General features: G+C 35.2%; 1 long non-coding RNA gene and 1 pseudogene across 1 annotated transcript; one reads left to right on the forward strand and one right to left on the reverse strand.

Annotated features, from left to right (window-relative positions):
- The first annotated feature begins 424 nt into the window (after positions 1–424).
- LOC145718966 (uncharacterized) lies at positions 425–13,148 on the forward strand. The gene is made up of 4 exons (XR_014142122.1): positions 425–1,144; positions 7,871–7,955; positions 9,208–9,299; positions 12,010–13,148. It is a non-coding gene; the product is annotated as an uncharacterized LOC145718966 (long non-coding RNA).
- Positions 10,087–10,168, reverse strand: LOC115942524 (U4 spliceosomal RNA; annotated as a pseudogene).
- Positions 13,149–13,154: the final 6 nt, after the last annotated feature.

Raw genomic sequence — 13,154 nt, forward strand, 5'->3', positions numbered from 1 at the left:
TTCAGGATTTTCTCTTTGTCTCTGAGACTTATTACTGCTATTTAAATCATGGGCAATCCTTTACAAAACAGGACATACTTCAAATTTGACATAAAAAGATTCTTCTAGTTTCACAGTCTTTAGTTTTTCCTTATACCTAGGTTTGAGGTTTTTTATTAGTTGTGCTCTAGAAAATGTTAGATTAGGAACCCCTTTTCTTTATTCCAGATAAACATAAAAATTTAGTTACAAAACCTTAAAAGCGGACCCCCCAAGGTAAAATGTCTTTAGATGGATTGCATAGTAATGCATACTTGATTTTCTTTTATACTTTGTAGAAATTTGAATTTAATAAAGGATGTCTAGAATGCCTTATTCTCTTCTTCACTTAATAGATTTCTACTTTAAAGCAGAAATTATAATTTCTTGACCGGCAAGCCAGATTTAGTCCCTAACCATATTTTGTTTGACCAGAAAAGTTTTTTTAATTTGTTGCCAAATTATTTTCATACAAAAATGTGATTTCCATCTATTCTGAAAAATTGGAAACCTGATAACATTGGGCCTATAGTCCTGTAAGGCAGCAGCTGGCTAGACTGAGTAGCAGCCACCCCTTTTAGAAATGCATAAACTCTTCAGTTTGCCATGGTCTTGACTATGACCAAACTCCCTACTTTATTTACCTGCCTGATCCCAATAGGGATTTGGGTTTGGAATGCTGGCTTTAAGGCATATTTCATAAGGTCACTTCTCTGTAAAATTTTCTACTATTCTTTCTTCCACAATCAGTTATGCTGTGTTCTCATAGCACATTCATTTGTACATACCTCAGTTATAACCTTTATATCATTTTATTGTAATAATAATTGTGAGTTAAGTTCAGGAGCATGTCATATTAGTTTTTATATTCATAGCATTTAGCGCAATGCCTGGCCCATGATAGAAATTCAATCAATATTTGTCTAATGAATATGTGAAACCCATTTACCCTGCCAACATTCAAAAACACCTGGGCCCTTGACCATTTAAAGGAAATGCTTATTTAAATGTGTATTCAATATTTATACAGTTAAACATTTCTTCAAGAGATGCTTTTGAGTGCCTTCTGTGTTTGCTTCTCTCAGTCATTTGGACCCACTACCAACCTGAAACTATTTTAAGGACTGTGGGTATAACTGAACAAAATTTATGAAGGTTCTGGAAACATTCTCATGGAAGTATTCTGGAGGACTACAATTATTTGTATGTGGGTCTGTAATAGTTTATTGGTTTGTGTGGATTCTCATTTTTGGTTTTAGATTGTGAAATCTTAGAGACATTGTTTTCAGTGTGAAAACTCATTGTTCTAAGTGACTTCTGTGCTTAACTGTATATGCATGGATGCTAAATAAATACTTCTGGACTATTTTGTTCAGAGTGTTGAATCCCTTAGAGAATGGTGATAGGAAGCGTATGAAATTTGAAACCAAACATAAGGAATAAATCACTCACTTTTTATTTATTCCATTCTTAAAGATTGTGGTTTGGGGATTGAGTCTGTAAGGGAATTTATAGTATAGTTAGGAAAGCATTGAAAGATATATTTTATTCTTTGTGATTTGTCACAGATTTTTTTTTTAAGGGAAAAGTAATAAATGCACATGGTATAAAATTAAAATAGCATAAAAATGGAAAATTTCCTCTTACTCAAGACTGGAAGAACTACTGCATATCTTTTCATAAATTGTCTAAGCGTTAAAGAGTACACACACAATCCCTTTTCTCCCCACAGTTGGGAGCATTCTGCACCTTCTATTTATCATTTAATGATATTGTATTTCATTATCCTAGGATACTCATCTTTTTACATTTTAACATTACTAAAATTGAGATATGTCTTATAGTCAGTATCATCTTAAAATCATCATAGTCCTGGATTGACATCCATTTCTTCTAGAGAGGATGTTTGCTTCTGTCAGTCACGTGGGCTTACTCATACCTAATACTACTTTAAATGCTCTGAGAGTTTTTGGACCATGCTAATGGTATCAGTCAGGCTACAAATCCATGTGAACTGGCTTGTGGTTTAAATTTTCAGGATTTTTTTTCTTCTTTCTATTCCTTTTCAGGATTAAGATCTGCAAGTTTTCTTGCTGTATCTTTCTGTGTTGTGGGTTCATTTCTCATTACTCATATATCCAGCTTTATTTAGGCATCTCCTATTAGACTCCCATCTTGGGCATTCCCTTTTTTTGTAGTAATAATTTAAAGGTACATCTTACATCTGATGGCATCATAGATTGGATAGAATAGGTGTCTTTGGACCTTTTTGTTTCAGCACAATGAGATAGTGTCACTTCTTTTCACAGCTGCATCATATTTCATTGAAAGTATGTACTATGATTTTTATGTTGTCCCTCTTTTTTGCTATCACAAACAAGGTAAGAATGAAGATCTTTGTATATAAGGCCTTGCATCTGTATGGACGAATACTTATTTCATCGATTTAGCAGTGTTCTAGACATTAAGAGAACAGTAACAAGACAGAGTCTCTGATCTCATGAAACTTACATTCTTTTTTTATCCCGCTTTATTGAGATATAATTGATATATAACATTCTATAAGTTTAAGGTCTACAATGTAACAATTTGATGTACTTATATATTATGAAGTGATTACAAAACTAAAGTTAATTACACATCTGTCATCTCACATAATTACCATTATATATGTGTGTGTATGTGTGTGTGTGTGTGTGTTTGTGTGTGGTGAAAACATTTAAGATTGACTAAGCAACTTTCAAATATACAATACAGTATTGTTAACTGTAGTCAGCACGCTGTACAGTAGATCTTCAGAACTTACTCATCTTGTAACTGGAAGTTTATGCTCTTTGACAAATATCTGCCCATTTCACCCATGCCCTAGCCCCTGAAAATCACCAATTTATTCTGTTTCTATGAGTTCAGCTTTTTTAGATATCACATGTAAGTAAGATCATATAGTGTTTGTCTCTGACTTATTTCACTTAGCATAATGCCCTCAAGGTTCATCTATGTTGTCACAAATAGCAAGATTTTCTTCTTTTTATGGCTGAATAATATTCCACTTATATTTATCCATTCTTCTATGGATGGACAGTTTGTTTCCATGTCTTGCAGTACACATGGAGGTGCAGATATCTCTTTGAGATGGTGGTGTCATTTTATAAAGCTTACATTCTATCTGGGGGAGGTGAGGTGACGTATATAATTTCAGATAGCTTTGAAAATGCAGAAAACCAAGAAAGGGGTCAGTGAGAAATGTGGGGTAGGGAATAGTGGTGATGCTATTTCATATAGGGTGATTAAGGAAGTAAAGTTTGAGTAGAGACCTAGATGAAGCAAGGGAGTTAGTCAGTAATTACCTGGGGGATGAGATTCTAGAAAGAAAAAAACAGTTATTGCAATAATGGCCAAGTAGGCCATGGTGAAATGTTTGGGTTTTATTCTGAGTGTGATTGGTAGCCTAGGAAAGTTGTAAGCAGAAGAGTGATATGGTCTGATTTACATTTTTTTTTTTAAGATTTTTTATTTATTTGCGAGAGAGAGAATGAGAGCGAGCATGAGAGGGAGGAGGGTCAGAGGGAGAAGCAGACTCCCTACTGAGCAGGGAGCCCGATGTGGGACTCAATCCTGGGACTCCAGGATCATGACCTGAGCCGAAGGCAGTCGCTTAACCAACTGAGCCACCCAGGCGCCCGGTCTGATTTACATTTTTAAAAGGTGAGTGGAAAATTCATTGTAGGGAAGTAAGAGTAGAATCAGGAGGACCAGTTACAAAGCTATTGCAGCAGTCTGGATCAGAAGTCTTTTTACCAAAATAAACCTACAAGTAAAAAGTACTCTCAGAGATACACAAAGATTTTCTAAGGATGCCAGGACACAGATAGTTTTATGGAAATCAATTTCCAGATCATCAACTTCCATATTTCGCCTTTACTGGGAAAAATCTGTCATGAAATCCTCCCTTTTCACAATTACTCTCTTGCTTTACAAAACCAAAGTGGATCTAAATCTTAGTGGTTCATTGCCCCAGGGCCTAGGCTATGAAACTAAGGGAAAATTCAAATATTGATGTTAGCAAAGCTTTCTCTAATGAAGGTACCAAGGGACTTTTTGTCTTTTGTTCTTTGTGGTGAAATATGGCAGCAGAGGTATTACGATAGTGTGAATTTCTTATATGTTGTAGCCTGGAGTTGTGGAACTGGTAATAATTTTTAGTGAGTTACCTGTGAGATTATGGTGCAGTGAAGATGCAAAAAACCCTCTCACAATGTAATTTATAATATTAATTTTTTAATGAAGAAAGATTTAAGGGTATCACCAAAAATGTAAATAAGCTTAATGTTTTCACTAAAGATGCTTGTGAAACTTGATATAACTTAAACTAGTATTATTCGTTGCAAAAGCAAGGAAAATTGTACAAGACTACAGAAAAGTTACACTGTTAGAAGACCTATCACTGCATTTACAGCAGTTTTTTTTTTTTTTCAGAAACCACTGTACTTCATAGAATACATGGAATAGCAGAAGACATGAATTAGATTGTAGGGGAAAATTGCCTTATAGGTTAATGAATACATAGATGATTCCAGTTGTCTCCAGCTAATAACTATGACTGTTCTTCCAGTAAAGAAAACGGCATTATTAATGAAATTTTGACATTTGGATTCTTTTAGTAATACAACTGTGAAGAGATTTTACAGGACTTAGAATACTTTTCTTTGAATTGACTTTATTTGAATAGATTAAGAATGGTGCCCAAGTACTTCCCAGCATAGAACTGTAAAGAATGGGCAACGGGGGGACTTATTGTTCATATCTGTACTTTAAATCCTATTTTAATTTTAGAACACTATACATACAGTCCCCAAATTACAATGGTTCTACTTGTGATTTTTCAGCTTTATGATGGCATAAAAGTGATACATATTCAGTAGAAACCATTCTTCAAATTTTGGATTTTGGTCTTTTCCTGTGCTAGTGATATGTGGTACAATACTCTCCCAAGACGCTGGGTGGCAGCAGTGAGCCACCCAGCTCAGCCAGCCACCTGATCACAGGCTTAAACAACCAAAACACTTATAACCATTCTGTACCCATACAACCATTCTGTTTTTCACTTTCAGTACAATATTCAGTATAGGACATGAGATATTCAAGACTTTATTATAAAATAGACTTTGTGTTAGATGATTTTGTCCAGTTGTAGGCCAACGTAAGTATTCTAAGCACTTTTAAGGTAGGGTAGGCTAAACTATGATGTTTGGTAGGCTAGGTATATTAAATGCATTTTTTACTTACCATAGTTTCAACCTAAAATGGGTTGACCGAGATGTAACCCCATCTCAAGGAAGATCTGTATTCACAAACAGGCTTTGGTTGCCTAAAATTTGAGTCCTGGTTTCTATGGAACATTCAGTGTTGACCCTAAAATGTAAATTGTGTTAAGATCAGAACATTAAAATTGCATCTTTTTAAAACAGCATGTGAGGAAATAGAGTCAATTCATACCTGGCTCATTATAAAACGTGAGGTAGCTTGTCATGAGGATGTGTATTAACACATTTATTTGTACTGAAAAATGAATCAGACTGTCTGGCCATCGTAAGATTCCTTGACAGGAGAGGTTTTAATGTAGCAATAAAAATGAAATGAAAGCCCAATTAGAGTGGGTCATGCAGAAAATGGGAAAGTAGAAGCAGTGGGCAAGTCTTTTTAGGCGGTCTGATATAAAAGGTAATGGAATTAGAGCAAAAAATGGAAAGGGATGTGAAATATAGGGAGGGAGGAATTTATGAATAACTAGAGGTATTAATTACAGGAGCCAAGTCTTATTAAATAGGCAGTAAAAGATGGGATCCAGTGTAAAAGTGGCAGGTGCAGCCTTAAATAGCAGAAGGGATATAAATCATACAACATAAAGGGAGGGAAGGCAGACCAAGATATGTAGATAGGTTCAAAGATTTGGGTGTGTAACTGAAATTATTCTCAGAGTTTCCAGTGGTATGAGAGAGAAAGTCAACAGCTAAGAATAAGAGGAGAGGATTTTGGAGGTTTGAAGAGTGAGGAGAATGAAGCAGTGGTAGGAATACTGGATGGCACAAAGTCTATTTAAAATTTATGCTCATAAATTTGAGCTCATGTATTTTTCTCTGGCAAGGTTCAGCTGCTCCTATTGCTAGTGCAGAATAGATGGAGAGTTGAGTTGAACTACATCTAGGAATTTGCCAGCTGAGCTTCTCTGAGGGACAGGAAAATGGGGGAAGTGGAAATATATAAGTTAGTGACTATGGTGATGAGTTGTGAAACCTAACCTGGGTAAAGAAGTGGAGGAATGGGGGGATTAATGATCAATGAAGAAATGGTAGGGCTAATGGATTAGAGATTCCAATGGAGCATTCTGCAGTAGGTGAGCCAAAAGGAGAAGATGGTCATCCAAAAGTCTGTATATTCCAAGGAGTAACCACTCTACTGATTGCTAAATTGAGATAGTGCTCTTTTCTTTCTATCCTTCCCCGGGAAAATGGAGAGGAGGTCGTTATCACCAAGATAGTTCTCAAATTTGTATTCCATAGCCCTGATCTCTTTGCTAAACCTCAGTTCTTCAGGTTCAGTGCCAGCAAACATTGCCTGGATGCTCTACTCACACTCATATTAATTATATTTAACTCCTTTCAACAATGTTTCATCCAAATTTACTTGTTCTGGACTACAGTTTTTCTTTTTGACTCTTCTCTAACTCATTCTTCTCCTTGCTCCAATTTTTATCATTATCAAATAAGTTAGCTTATATAATATTTATTGGATCCATTCTCCTGTGTTTATTGCATTGTTATGACTTTAGTTTTAGTAACTACTCTTAATAGTCACCCAAATGGTAACCTCTTCATAATCTTTTTTTTCTAATACAAAGTTAGTTTTCAAAATTAAATTCTTAATAGCCACAGCCCTTCTCAAAAACTTTTAGGGGGTTTCCACTTTTTTAGAATAATGTCCAACCTCTATAGCATAGGCTCCAGCCTTTTCTTCCATTTTCATTTCTATAACCTTTTCTTGGAATCTCCCAGGGCCCATGAACTTCTTGGCCTTTCCAGTGCCATCCCGTCTCCATATCTTATTGCCTGCATTTCCCTCTTCCTGAGATACCTTCCCCACATATCTGAATGTTAAAATCTTTTGGGCACAAACTTAAATCCTACCTGCTCTATAAAGTATTTTTAATCATTATAGACATATAGTAGTATTAAAACTATTTTTACATATATTTTATATATATTGTATATATATTTTATTTTAATCCTTACAACAATAAAATGAGGTCTTTTTTTAAAGATTTTATTTATTTGCGAGACAGAGAGGATGCATGAGTGGGGGGAGGGGCAGAGATTGAGAGAGAGAGATAATTTGAAGCAGATTCTGTGCTGAGCGCAGAACCCGACACGGGGCTCGACTCACAGCTCTGAGATCATGACCTGACCGTAAATCAAGAGTGGACACTCAACTGACTGAGCCACCCAGGCGCCCCCAAATGAGGTCTTATTTAGCACCATTTTAAAGATGCGGAAACTGGGAATGAGAAAATTATGTAAATTGCATATTAATTGCATAGTATTAATTGTATAGTAATTAAATTGGCACTGTCACTCTTGCCTTTAAATAACTTATATGCTTATTTTTCTTACTTGTTTCCATGCTTTGTCCTCAATACATTGGGTCGAGGCTTTGTTCATAATAGTCTTATTTGAACGAATGAAAGACTAGATTCATGGAAGCATAAGTGTTTTTCATAATTACTATTTGAGGGATACGTGTTTTAAAGTAATTTGGGTGCATATTAATAGCCTTTTTTTATGTTGTGACATTTAAGTCTGGCAGGAGGAAGAGGAAAATCACCAAAGCTGAACGATTAAAGCAGCTACAAGAGGAGGAGGAAAGACGGCAGAAAGAGGAAGGTACAAAATACACAGTGTTACTATTTTCATATGCAAGAAATATAACAGTAGGTTGGTATTTCTACATTCATTTAAAAGAATTTTCAAAATTCTTCAATTTTTCAAATTTCATCTGTTTTATAATAAATGTCTGCTGTTTAAAGGGTACCCAGAAAGTTCTGTTAGTACACACCCATCACTTTCAGAAGTGGAGTTGCCAGGTAAAATACAGAATGCCCAGTTAAATTTGAATTTCAGATAAACAATGGATAATTTGGGATAATTTGCCTCATGCAATATGGAACATATTTAAATTTTTTAAAAAAGGCAGTTCTTTTATCTGAAATTCAGGTTCAACTAAGCACTCTGTATTTTTATTTGCTAACTCTGGCAACCCTACCTTGAAGTGTTTGTATTTACTGATGAGATCAGAGGCATTGGTGCTTATTGTACAGTAAGAATTCTGAAACTCAAATTCACTAAATATAGGAAGTAGACACTAGCAAGAAATGTACAGAGCAGCCTAAGTTCTTATAGTTTAATAATATTTATTTGCCAAATTTAAAGAGGATTTTCATTTGTAAAAAAAAAAAAAAGTCAGTTAAAAATTAATAAAAATATCAGTTATTTAAAATACCAAAAAGTGATTTTAAAAATCTGACTATTTCAAGTGGTTGTAGCTTTTAGCATTAAGAACATGTGTGATTCAAATTCAGGTTTTAAAAGTCTGTCCTCTGGTTCCATGTTGATTTTTTTATGTGTAATCATTATAAATCCTTCTTAGGTGGCTCATGATAAGAATACATTATCAGGATCTAGATCTTGGGGCAAGTTTTATTATATTGGATTAAACTCATTCTTCAACATATATTTCATATTCTGTTTTTAATAGTGAAAGCAAGAGAAGATTAGGGTAGTTGCTTCTGATGATGTAGATGTCACAAACTTACGGAAATCTTCTGAAGACTTTACCTCTCCTTAATTACCCATGATAGATCTGTCACTTTTTATTGGTTAAATCATTATTGGATTTCTATAAACTTTTTGGGCAAGAGAAATATCATTATAGTCCTATTTTCTTGGCCAGAAAGTTTGAGTCATGTTGTTTTTTGAAAGAAGTCTAGCATTCGTCTTATTTCTACCACATGATATGGTTGTGACTTCTATAAAATATTCCACCACCCTTACATCTTGAAAATACTTTAAGCAATTTTAAGGGCTTAAAAACAGATTGATTTAATCACTGAGAAAAAAAATTTTTTTGGTTCTTTAGAGGAGGCTCGTGTGAAATATGAAAAAGAAGAAATGGAAAGGCTTGAAATACAACGGATTGAGAAAGAAAAATGGCATCAACTTGAAGCAAAAGTATATAAACATTAGTAATATTTTTTTAAAAGATTTTGTTTATTTGTCAGAGACAGAGAGAGAGCTCGTGCACACAAGCAGGGGGAGCGGCGGGCAGAGGGAGAAGCAGGCTCCCCGCTGAGCAAGGACCTAAATGCAGGACTCAATCCCAGGACCCTGGGATCATGACCTGAGCTGAAGGCAGATGCTTAACCAACTGAACCACCCAGACGCCCCTAGTAATGTTATTAATGAAGACACACTATGTGGCTGTCAGATATGTTTGGCCATGTAACGTCACTCTCCCCCATACCTACCACTAATGTTTAGGCCTTTATAAACTGGTTTAACTCATTTAATCCTACCAGAAAGTTAGTGAAATTATTACCCACATTTCACAGATAAGGAAATTGAGGAATAGGGAAAGTAAGCAGCAGAGCCAGGATTTAGACATAAATAGCTTTGCTTCGGAGCCCTTGCTTGTAAGCATTGTTATTTTTCTCAATCTGTTTTATAGATAAACAGGGATGCCCCTCCCTCACCCCCCCAAACTCAAATTCTACCTCTCCTGTTTCAGGTTTTTTTTTTAATTTTTTCTTTTTAGAGTTTATTTATTTATTTGAGAGAGAGAGAAACAGAGATAGAGAGAGCACAAGTGGGGAGGAGAGGGAGAAGCAGGCTCCCTGCAGAGCAAGGAGCCTGATGCTGGGCTCGATCCCAGGACCCCGGGATCATGACCTGAGCCGAAGGCAGACATTTAACCGACTGAGCCACCCAGGCGCCCTCTCCTGTTTTAGCTTTACTTCTCTTTTTCACCAGAATTTTTCAATTAGCAATAATCGCGCCTCGGATACACCTCATTGGCTACGATACTGCCACTGTGCAAAGCTTTTCACCAGAATTTTTCAGATCAGTAGTTCTGAAATATTTTGATCTGAGGAGAAACCTCTTAAGTATTAAAAATTGAAGACCCCCAAGGAGATTTGTTTATGTGGATTATATCTATCAATATTTACCATATTAGAAATTCAAACTGAGAAATTTTAAGATGCATTATATTAATAGATATTAAATATTGTTAAAAATAAACATTAGTAAAAATAAAATATATTAACATTTAAAGAAAGAAAACAACTATACATAGAATTACATATATAATATATATTATTGATTTATAATTGACATATAATATATTAGTTTCAGGTGTACAACATAGTGATTCAATATTTGTATATATTGTGAAATGATTGTTATAATACGATAGTTACATCCATAACCACACATTATATATTTTTTAAATTAGGGAAATAAGTGGCATTGTTTATATTTTTAAAATCTCTTTGATGTCAGACTTAACAAAAGACAGCTGGATTCTCATATCTACTTCAGTATTTTGTCTGTTTCAGTGTGTTGTTTTGATTGAAGTATATGAAGAAAATCTGGCCTCACGAAGATTCATAGTTGGAAAAAGGAATATTGTAATAGCCTTTCAGATAACTGTGAATATTCTTTTTGATACTATACCAAAACTCAATAAATCATAGTTTCTCAATATGGAATCTGAAATCATATCAATGAGCTTTTCATGCTCTGTTACACTAAAACATTGATTTATCTTACTCTTTAAGTAGATCTTGTATCCATGTATGATTCAGCAATATCATGCATTCGTTGCTTGGAAAAATTTGGTTTACTGAATTATTTCCTTCCAAATACTGACACATTTTTATTGTTCATTATCAAAAATCACATGCACTAATTTCATCTCCAATCAAATCAGAAAGGTTTTTAAGGAAAAAATGTCAAGCTCACAGCATAGATGTAAGTTTTCCTAAAATTTGAATTTTTTTCCTTAAAGATTCATTTATTTGAGAGAGAGAGAGAGCAGGGGGGAAGGGCAGAGCGGGAGGGAGAGAGAGAATCTCAAGCAGGCTCCCCACTGAGCACAGAGCCCCACGATATAGGGCCTGATCCCATGACCTGAAATCATTACCTGAGCTGAAACCAAGAGTCGGATGCTCAACCGACTGAACCACCCTGGTACCCCTTTAAAATTTGAATTTTTATTTGAAAACTTGAATTTTATCATTGGTAACAAATACTTTTAGTTGTTCCCTGGAATTGACATGCTCAATTCATTCATTTTTGAGAGGTTCTGCCAAGATACTCTAATAATTGCACAAGTATTTCTCAAGACAGTCTTGTCCTTTGATATGCAGCAGAAGTGCTTTATGTATACTTCCCATTTTATCACACAGAATAATCAAAAGACATACACTGATGAGTTGACATTTAATAAAATTAATAATTTTCACTTCATCACATCATTCTTATGTGAAACTGGCTGTTTCCCACCCCTCTCCCCCAAAGAATGTGCCCCCTAGTACAGCTTGTGACTTGATTTGTGCTGAGGCACCAGGAATTTTATACCATTTTGTGCCATTAGTGCAAATGTATACACAGCAAAAAAGGCAAATACTGTTTTAGTATTATTATGTAGACAGATTTGACCTCACAGATCCCTAAAGAGTCTTGGGGACCCACTAGGAGTCTGCAGATCATTCACAAACCACAGTTTCAGATGAAACCTTTTGGAAGTAGCAGTTACATTCAAACTAACTTTATTTAGTGTTCATTTTGAAAGTATTTTGTCAGTAAAGTTTAGAGGCTACTTGTGAAGCATAAAGGTAAAATTAAAGAGCTAGCCAATGTATTTATCTCCACGTAACAGGATCTGGAAAGGAGAAATGAAGAACTTGAAGAACTTTATTTATTAGAGGGGTGTTTTCCTGAAGCAGAGAAATTGAAACGAGATACTAGATTGCTTTCTCAGGTAAGACTGATTTGTGTGTGTTACGTGTGTGTGAACTAATACTTTTGTACCACAAGAGGGAGTTATAGTCTGATATCCTTTTTATTCCTCCCAAACTTTGACTTTGTAAAACATCTCTAATCTGACAAATCTCCTATATTGCATGTAGCAAAGTAAATGCACATAGCTTTGTAGAAAACTATTTGTCAATAATAAGACCCTTGAAATTTTGTATCTTTTGATTCTGATTTAATTTTGGGGAATCTATACTGAGGAAATTATTCTAAATTAAAATAGAAAACTGAGCTTCATGGAATCTAGTGTTGCTCAAAACAGCGTAAGTTTGGAAACAATAAAGATTATTATCAGGGGGCGCCTGGGTGGCTCAGTTGGTTAAGCGACTGCCTTCGGCTCAGGTCATGATCCTGGAGTACCAGGATCGAGTCCCGCATCGGGCTCTCTGCTCGGCAGGGAGTCTGCTTCTCCCTCTGACCCTCCCCCCTCTCATGTGCTCTCTCTCTCTCTCATTCTCTCTGTCTCAAATAAATAAATAAAATCTTTAAAAAAAAATGCGTAAAGATTATTATCAGGAGAAGAAGAAAAAACTAACAATATGGCAAAAGAAGATGGCGGTATAATTTTAAGCAAAAAACTGTAAGTACAATATGATTACAAATGTAGAATTTGCATAGACTACAGAATGAATGGAAGAACTCATACTAAAATGCCAATGGTGATTAACAATTAGTAACAATTTGAGAAGTGGAAATTAACCTGTGTTGGCTTTTGTAAATATAGAAGTTATATGATTAGAGAAGAAAGCAAAACAAAACCAACTCATAAATACTGTTTTAAAAATATGACAAAAAACCTACAGCGAATATCATTCTCAATGGGGAAAAACTGAGAGCTTTCCCCCTAAGGTCAGGAACGCGGCAGGGATGTCCACTATCACCACTGCTATTCAACATAGTATTGGAAGTCCTAGCCACAGCAATCAGACAACAAAAAGAAATCAAAGGCATCCAAATTGGCAAAGAAGAAGTCAAACTCTCACTCTTTGC

This window comes from Leptonychotes weddellii, unplaced genomic scaffold (genome assembly GCF_054177405.1).
Source record: "Leptonychotes weddellii isolate Sample4059 unplaced genomic scaffold, ASM5417740v2 HiC_scaffold_2660, whole genome shotgun sequence".
Classification (NCBI taxonomy): domain Eukaryota; kingdom Metazoa; phylum Chordata; class Mammalia; order Carnivora; family Phocidae; genus Leptonychotes; species Leptonychotes weddellii.